Source organism: Elephantulus edwardii, unplaced genomic scaffold (genome assembly GCF_000299155.1).
Source record: "Elephantulus edwardii isolate Elephantulus edwardi_28Jun2011 unplaced genomic scaffold, EleEdw1.0 scaffold00164, whole genome shotgun sequence".
Lineage (NCBI taxonomy): Eukaryota > Metazoa > Chordata > Mammalia > Macroscelidea > Macroscelididae > Elephantulus > Elephantulus edwardii.
The window spans coordinates 5,730,786-5,740,557 of record NW_006399914.1 but is presented as its reverse complement, the minus strand read 5'-3'; the positions used below and the strand labels follow the sequence as shown (position 1 = coordinate 5,740,557).

The window sequence follows — 9,772 nt, the reverse complement described above, 5'->3', positions numbered from 1 at the left end:
CTGCTAGGAGAACAAACAGGTTTGTCCTCGAGAAGGTGAAGCCATAATGTTCCCTGGAGTCAAGAATTCTGAAGCTTCGTCTGACATATTTAGGGCATGTTGCAAGGAGGGACTGGTTCTTGGAGAGGGACATCATGTTTGACAGAGTGGAGGGGCAGAGAAGGAGAGGAAGACCGTTGATGAGATGGATCGATTCTGTGACTGGAGCGGTGGGAATAAGTGTGTTTGAGATGGCTAGGTTGGCACAGGATAGAACAACATTTAGAGCTCTTGTACATAGGGTCACTGTGAGTCACAAACGACTCGATGACACTGAACAACAACAACAACAACAGAGTTATTGTTGTTGTTGATTGGTGCTGTCAAGTTGAGTACCACCACCACATATTAGAATAAACTATAAATGTTCATTCTATAACTATGTAACTATTCTATAATTCCTAATAAAATTATTAAGAGTTTGAGAAAGAAGATATTGAAAGATATTAAATACTTTGAGACATTGTTGTTATTGTTGTTGTTAGGTGCCATTGAATCAAGTATCACTCATAGTGTCCCTATGACCAGCAGTCCTGGACTGTACACTGTGCCGTTGTCACCATCTCTGCCACACTTGAGCTCATTACAGCAGTCTTGTGTCAACCCATCTTGTTGGGGGGTCTTCCTTTCTTTCACTGACCCTCCATCTTTTCAAGCATGGAATAGCCTCTTCTAGCAATATACCCAAAGTGTAAGAGATGAAACTTTGTCATCTTTGCCTCTGTCTGCATTTTCCCTAAAACATAAATGTTTGTTGTTTTGGCAGTCCATGTCCACAAGATACTGAATACTCTTCTCCAATACCACAACTCAAGCTTAGTCCTTCTTCTAGCATCTTTATTCATTAGTGCTAAAAATAAAGTAATAAAGTAATGGAATAATACTTAACTGCAATGAACTAGAGTTTCTATTTCTAATACAGAAGTGATGAATCAGACATATTTGGGTTCTTACAGGCAATGAATGAAAGAAGGCATCGTTATAAAGAAGTAGAGAGAACGGACTGGTTAGATCCATATATTCTAGAATAAGATTTCCACAGTTCAATTGCTAGTTTTGCGACTTTCTAATTCTGAAACTTTGGATAAGTTCCTTAACATTTTTGTTTCTCTGATATGCCTTCTAAAATTTTCAGAATTAAATAAGTTACTATGTGTAGAGTAGAAGTACTGTATGACTCTAAAGATTTTATACACAGCAATCATTTCCAGTTTCTTTGATATTCTTCTCTCTGCTCCTTTACAAGATGTTATCTGGGTAAACAGAGGACTTATACAATTCTGTGGTGGAGAGGGAGGTGGGGACCTTGATTTTTTGCTGGTCATTTAGACTCTTTACTTGGAGATGCCTTCACCTTGAATCAGGCCTTGCCCTCTATCAGTTACAGGGAAGTAGGAACAAACTTCAAGCTACCTCCTTTCTCTAGTTTTCCATGTTGCTCCAAGCCTTGCTAGAGTTGATTCCATGAAGCACAAGGGTGCTCTTCAGAGCTTGAAGGAAAAGGCTACTAGTCCGGATTTTCCAGATGCTTCCATTTCTGTCTGAAGGATTTTCTGGTTGGCTATTGGAGATTAAGCATCAAGCTAGTGAACACTCAACATACTGGTGTCCTCTCCCCTTGTTCCCTGGCTTCTGGCACTGACTTAGTCCTACATTTTATCTTCTTTTTCTGGGTAAACATTTATGCCTAAAAGACTAAATACATTGAAGAAACTCTGGCAAATCAATGTTGGAAGATCTGAAACAGCAGCTTCCCAAGGCAACGATGCACAGGGACATGACAACGCACTCTCAGTGTTTGAGCCTGGAGCACATTGTCCTTATTGGTGAGTACGCCTTTGTGAGTTTATATTTAGAACTAGTAACCCACACTTTGTCATTGTTTATCTAGAATTCTTTCTCCCAAAGGAAGCATCCAATGAAGTTTGTTTTCCTGCATTACATGTGGGAAACCTCTAGAGGGCAGAATGTTGCCTTGGACAGCATTGTCTCCCTCAATGGGATGAATGGTCATGGTCACAAGGGGGCAACAATAGGCTTAAACATAACAACGACCATGAAGATGGTACAGAACAGGGCAGTCGTTCATTCTGTTGTACAGAGGATTGCCATGAGTCAATCAACAGCACCTGACAACAACAACAGCTGTTTTATTCTCAACAACTCATTTCTGTGAAGTCAGAATGGACTCATAGCTGACGTTGAGATGATGATTGTTTTCAGAGACGGTAAATTTCAGGGAGGAGACTGACCATCTTTCTGCCATGGAGCTACTGGTGGTTCCAACTGCCTGTATTTACCTTGGTGGTGTGACTCCTTATCCGCAGAGCCAGAACTGACTCGTAGCTCAACCTCCAAAGGTTTTTGGAAGCTATGAATTATAAGGGAAGAGATTGCCCATCTCTCTTCTGCGGAGTAGCCGCTGAATTTAAACTGTCTGCCTTTGGATTGGCAGCACAACTCCTTACCCACTAGGCTACCAGAGCTCCCTCTGGCTTCATCTTGGGGATTATTTGCTTGCAAAGTATAACACAGAACAAGCACTTTATATGGGAAGGTGGGGGAAATCTACATCAGGTCACTTTCCTCCAAGGTAATGTGCACAAGACAGCATTTGAGGTTTCAACACTCATTTCCTGATTAACTCTTGTCTGGCTTCTAGTTCACTGTTGTTGTTAGGTGCCACTGAGTATAGTATGATTCACAGCAAGCTTATAAACGGTTGACATGAACTTACCCTATTCTGTGCCATCCTCATCTTCTCTGACACGTGAGAGCCCATTGCTGAAGTCACTATTTCAGTCCATCTTTTTTGGCGTTTTCCCTTGCCTTTGCTGACACTCCATCTTTCCAGGGATGTTGTCCCTTTCCAAAGAATAAACTCTAGCACCTATTAATTGCCTCCACTGAAACTCTGAGGTCACAGTGAACTTACTTCCTCACCCTCCTGATTCACAGAGGTTGTGATGTGTGGTGTGACTCACACATCTTTCGGAGAGGAAACCTGGGTGACCGGAGAGGGCTGCTGTTTCCCTGACAGGGTGGAGGAGTATTAACTGAGGGGAGAAGTAAAAACTATCAGTGACATTTTTTTTCTTCTTGTGGGATGTTAGCTTGTGGCATTCTCCCTCTTCTACTTGTCAAACTCCTACTCATTTTAAGACTCAGCTTCACACATTACTGTGAGGTTTTCCTCCAATACCTCCACACCCACACAAAAACACATTCTTCCTCTCCTAAAGTTCAAAACCTATTTGGACAAGGGGTGCCTCTACTAGAGTTCCCATCACACACATCACAGATGCTTCCTTTCAACTCATTCATCCCTTACCCTAAAGGTTTATGCCAGAGCAGAAACCAGGCCTTTGTTATCTCACCATCTCTGATACCTCTGATATCTCTGAGCAGTTGGAACAAAATTTGGGCTTAGAAAATGACAAAGAATATATGAAATATCTGGGAGTTATGTCCTGATTAGTACCTAAACTTTTTGGATCTTGGACCCTACATCTTTCTTAGGTAAAGAGTTTTTTCACCTATCGCCTGTCAAGGCAGATTATGAGTATAAAGAGGTAAAGATCTTTCAAGCCATGTGACCCTGGTGCTTCCTTCTTTCCATCAAGACAGACTTCTAAGGAGAAAATCAGGCTGCCATGAGTATTGAAAGACCTGAATGTCTGGCTTCTATCTTGAAGATTCTGAAATGGCAAGAATCCCTTGAGTTCCCAAGCTGATTCAGATGAGGTCCATTCTGGTAAGTTGGCTCCTATTGCTATTGTCAATTACCTCTCTATAGTAATAAAGATCAAGGATGCCGATTTAAAGACTAAGGTACCTCTAACCCAGTGCTATTTTCAAATGCTTTGTATACATCTGAATTTCGGACAATGAATGAGGAAGACCAAAAAATTAACTGATGCCTTTATTTGACTCTGCTGTGGACTGTCAAAGGAACAAGAAATCTATCTCAGAGGAAGTGCAACTAGGGTGTGTCTTAGAGGCAAGGAGGGTGAAACTTTATCTCACATATGCTGGGCATGCTATTAAAAGGGACCAGTCTTTGGAAGAAGGCGTCATGCTTAGAAAGGTAGAGGGTCAGCTAAAGAGAGCATGAATTGACACAGAGACTGGAACTATGGGATTACGCATGGTGGAGATTGTGAAGATGGTGCAGGATAGAACAAGGTTTAGAGCTGTTGATTATAGAGTCACTATGAAGTACTGAAGAGCAATGGTGTATCTCTAGAGACTAAGGTGCATCTGATACAGGCCATGGTCTTTGCAATCACTTGTTATGCATCAGAGAGTTGGACAATGACTAGGGAGGGTAGAAGGAGAATTGATGCCTTTGAGCTGTGGTGCTGGAGAAGAGTATTGAGAATACCATGGACGGCTAGGAAAACAAACAGATTCATCCTGGAAAGGGTTAAACCGGTGGCTCTTTGGAGGCAAGGATTCTGAGGCTCTGTCTAACATCCTTTGGACATGTTGTAAGGAGAGACCAGTCCTTGGAGAAGGACATCATGCTTGGTAGGGTGGAGGGACAGTGCAGGAGGGGAAGGCCCTCTATGAGGTGGATTGATTCAGTGACTGGGGTAATCGGGATGGGAGTGTTAGAGACGGTGCGATTGGCACAGGACGGAGAGGAGTTTAGGGCTGTTGTACATAGGGTCACTATGATTTGCAAGCAACTCGATGACACATAACAACAACAACATGACCTAATGACACCTAGCAACCATAACAACTTTGGTAGAAGAACTGCACATAATGTCAGTCTAGAAAAAACCCCAGAGTCCCAAAATTCCTCTTGGGCACTTAGGTACAAACAAGACACTGAACTTTCCTGCTAGCAAGAGATATGTTGGGGTGTGTTTCTCTCACTGACAGCAGTCTATTCTAGGATCCATGTTTATATGTGCACCTTTAACTATGGGGAAACCAGCTATTAGAATGACTATTACAGCTAAAGATTTAAATTTGGGTTACATTGTCTGGATGAGAGCTGGGTTATATGGTTATATCATTCTGGAACCCATGATTCAGGTTAAAGGGCAAATCATCTGGTTTTGGGAAGTGAGACTTCGATAACAACATGCTTTCTAAGTCCTATTGGTCTAATCTAGCAGTGTTTGCACTAAAATGTATGATTAGGAGAGTTCTGGAGTGGAAGTCCAGGTTACTAGGAAGAAATTCCAGCAAGTGGTTTGATTCCAAGAGGAACCTAAGAGGTGGCTTTTAGCATCAAGAAATTGGGCTATCATTCCTGGCCCCAAATCATACTAGCTTAGTATAGTGATGGCTCTGTTTTTTTTTTTTTAGCTTATTTTTAGTTCTGGAAATTGGTTTTATGTTTGTAGAACAGGATGCCCTGTCTAATCCTAAATCTGTGTCCTTATCTAGGTTTTGGTTTCCAAAAATATTCTTGTATATTCTTCTCATGCATTTGTTGAATACTGACTAAACTCAGTTTGGGTTTTTTTCATCAAGAATGGAAAGTCCCACACGGGAAATGACAGCACCATCAATGGGTCAGCCGTTTATGTTGGCTCGTACAAAGGAAACCTATCTTCTAACACAGAAGGTTGACACACCATCAGGAAGTCATCGGTGGAGAAATTGGAGGAGGAGTTAGTTACATTCTCCTAGGAAACCTCATCCCAACACCTCATGAAAAATGCCAGACAGTAAATTATACTGCAGTAGGTCCGACAACTATACTTTCTTTTTAGATATTAAACACTGTGCAGGGTGAAAGGATTTGGAGAATTCTTGGGTCATCTCTGAGTGGGAGGGGAATCAGTTTCAATCACTGAAGGGTGTGGAGTAGAAACTTCGTGAGTTTATGTATTTTATCTACCAAATGCTTCTTCCAGAGCCGTGACTGTCAAGGTGTGATGCAGGAAGAAAATACTAAACTTCCATTTATCCGTATTGATCTCATCCATTTCCGATGTCTGTGTGTGTGTGTGTGTGCTTTTTTGTGATGTATCAAAAGCAAAAGGTATGTTTAGGGACCACGCTCCTAGGGAGACTAGGAGAAGGCACTGTGGTTTGGACGGGAGAAGCTGGTGATATGAGGTGCTCAGAACTCAGAGACCTTCTGTTAGGACAAAGGAATTGTGATAACTGTTTGGGAAGATTCTCGAGAGGACGGAAGACACTGACTTTTGTTGAACAAACATAAAATAACAGGAGCTAGCTCACATGTGTTATTATCCTATCATTTCATATGTAATGGATAGATTTATTCATTCTTTTATTCACTTGATGAATATCTCATTTATCTTCACAAACAACTTGAAAATTCTCCAAATTTTCACAACCAAGAAGTGAATCTTATGGTAGTTAAATAATGGTAGATTTCTAATGTAGACTCTAGACTACTCCCACAGAGGTGTAGGTTCAAGTTGGAGATCAAGTTTGCTAAGTGCAAATGACTTTTTTTTAGAATGTGCAGCATAAATGAGAAGTAATCTGTTCCAGTTTACCTTCACTTTGAAATATTTAAAAAATATTTTTTAATTGCTTTTGAGACAATAACAACTAGACCTTCAGCCATTCCAAGATACAGTAATTTTAAAAAACACTATGTATGTCAAAATATGATTTAAACCACTTCTGTCAGGCTGAGACTAAGAACTTTTGACATTTTAGCTGGCTTAATCTCCCTTAGTCTCAAACAAGCAAATGCAGCTAACACTTAAATTCTAGGGAATCAATGAAATTGTAATAAGTCAATTTCATTGAGATGAAATAGAATTGAACACATAGTGACTGAATATGTTTGGCAACCTTGTTCCCCAGGGCTGTCTCCCCTCATGTGCATGTCAAGCTCCTCTTCCTGGGTAAGTATCTTAAGAACAGAAATCACATTAATCCATCCTTCTATGTCTCACAAAATGCTTAGCACAGTGCCTGCGTTAGTTGAACAAAAATAAGTTTGTTAAATCCATGTCTTCCAATTGTAAAGCTCAAACTATATGGTGGGTACCTGGTTGACTTGCAACTCAAAATTTGTTGACTTTCTTAACTGTCTCGGTAGTAGAACTAGAAAAAGCCACAAGTTTAAAGAAATACATAGGGAGCTCTGGTGGAGTAGTCTGTAGGGAGTGGTGCCGCTGACCCAATGACAGGATCTCTTCAGTGGCTCCAGACCACCAGCAGCTCCTTGGAAGAAGGTTGAGCAGTTGCCTCCTGTGCGACACATATGCTCCTAACCCTGCCTTGAGTTTCTAGAGTCTTGAATGTAATATAAACATGTCTCGCTTTCCATTTTGATGTAATGAATGTAAAATTGAAGAACAAAGTAAGAATACTGGGAAAGTGAGAGGGAAACCCCCCTTTACTCAAGTACTTAGCTATTTCCTAAAACATAATACATAAGACTGGTTTTGAAGACACATTGAGGTGATCCTTGAGAAAGCTCTTAAGAAAATCTTGATTACAGACATAAGTTAGGATCATTTGTAAAAGGCGAGGTTTTAAAGCAAAGCAAGACCTTTTTTTTTAGCCCAAACCTTCTGGTGTTCTGAGAATACATATACTAATTAATGTGGATTAGTGATTAAGCACTGTTTGTGCAATATCATCTAGTATGGAGGGAAAAAAAGATTTTACTGCATTTTCACAGGAGCCCTGATGGCACAAAAGATTGTCAATATAAGTCCACCCAGGGACTTGACAGGAAGAAGATCTGGTGGTCTGCTTCTTGTTATGTGCTGTTGAAACTGACTCATAGCTGGTCCTCCAGTGGGGCTTCAGAGGCTGTAAATTACTTTGTAAAAGGTTATGGTCTTTTTCTTGCTGAGCAGCTGGTGGATTTGAATTGCCTTCCTCTGGGTTGTCAGGACAACTCCTTACCCACTTGGTCACCAGAGCACCTGTGGGGCAGTTCTACTTTGTCACATAAGATCATTAAGAGTCAGAATCTACTCCATGACACTTAACTAACAACTTGTAGCCTAAGGTACAAATGTAAATGCAGTTTCCTGATTAGCAAGGCACTTTGAATCCACCCTGAGGTGCAGAGAAGGAAAAGAGCTGGTGATCCACTTCCAGATCCCCTGGAGTACAGCTCTGCTTTGACACTCTTGGGGTTGTAGGTGATTCCAAGGGTCCAAACTGACTCCAAGACAACAGTTGTTTTTGTTTTTAAAATGTTGTTTGCATGGTTTGTTTTTTAAGCAATCTGACCTTTGCCCTCCATAGGATGGAAGACCTCCCCTGCTCCCTGCCTCCCTAGTTTGTGCAAAACAAAAGCAGAGCTTTGAAGCCCACATCTCCCTCTACACTTTTTCGGGTTACCTTGAGAGCCATCGTATGCACTCTGCTCAGGCTCCAGGGAGTGAGTGGTTAGTTTTTTTCACCTTCAAATTAGGTCTCCATTCTTTTCCTGAGACTCCTTTTTTTGAAATGGACATTTCAAATCAGTGACAAAAGATGCTGAAATTGTATTCTACCATTTATCTGTGAAAAAAAATCCATCTAAATCAACACTGCCAATTGGCACTGCTCTGGGGATTCTCAAGTTGGTTTGAGCTGGGAGAAAAGAAATTGAGGATGCGTGTAATTGGAAATATAAAGGAAATGAAAAGCATCATATAGACAACTCTACTTATTCTTCTGCTTTAGTTTAATTGTTGAGAAACTACTATTGGTGGGCCATAGGAAACACAGCAAAGAATGAGGCAAGAGGTCTATTTTTTCAAACAGCTCATATTCTAGAATGAGAAGCATCCTTAACAGATAACCAACAAAGAACTATATTGTTATTGCTGTGAAGTATCATTGAGGGGGTGAGTCTGACTCCCAACCACCCTACATAGAGTAGAATGAAATCCTGTATCAAAACAATACCATTCATTTGCTTATTCAGCACATACTCACTTGTTCTTAATTGCCATCTAGTTGATTTGACATCATGCTGACCCAGCCATACAGATTAGAGCTTCATGCCATAGGATTTTTGAGGTTGTTACTTTTTGGAAGCAGATCACCACATTTACCTTCCAAGACATCTGTTGTTGTTATTGTTGTTGTTAGCTGTTGCCGAGCATGACCCATAGTGACCCTATGAACAATAGCTCTGAACCCTGTCTTATTCTGTGCCGTCCTCATCATTTCTAACATATTTGAGTCCATTGTAGCAGTCACTGCGTCAGTCCATGAGACAGCTGGCTTTTTGGCTAACAGCTTAGTGTTTCACCATTTTCACCACTCAGTTGCTTAAATATTTTCTCAGCACCTACTAAGTATCAGGCACTATTCTAGATCCTTGGTATACAACAGTGAACAAGATAAAGTCCTGCTTTGCTCACTCTCAATTCTAATTGGGTGAGCTAGACAGAAAATGAGAAAACATGTAGTGTAAGGAATGGGGCGGATTCTCTTCCTTGGAGAAAAGAAGATAGAAAAGAGGACAGGAGTGTTAGGAGTATGTGTTGTTATATAAGAGTGCAGGCCTTTCTCAGTAGGCCGCTTTGAGCAAACTCCTGAATAAAGTGAGGGAGAAAGGTCAAGGGGACAAATGAGGACAGGAGACCCCAGCCGAGGAAACAGTGATCGCTGTAATGTTCATTCCAGAGAGCTTTGGAACTTATATCATGGAACAAATAATTAAAATATTACATAATTTTAAAGCTCCATGGTCTAAAGTAACTAGCAACAACACCAAAAAGAACTCAACACAATGATAGCAATAAAACCTAACCTTTCAATAGTCACACTGAAC

At 40.8% G+C, this 9,772-nt stretch overlaps 1 pseudogene; it reads left to right on the top strand.

Moving 5' to 3' along the window:
• The first annotated feature begins 1,804 nt into the window (after positions 1 to 1,804).
• LOC102847249 overlaps positions 1,805 to 9,772 on the top strand; it is a 12,804-nt pseudogene continuing 4,836 nt past the window's right edge.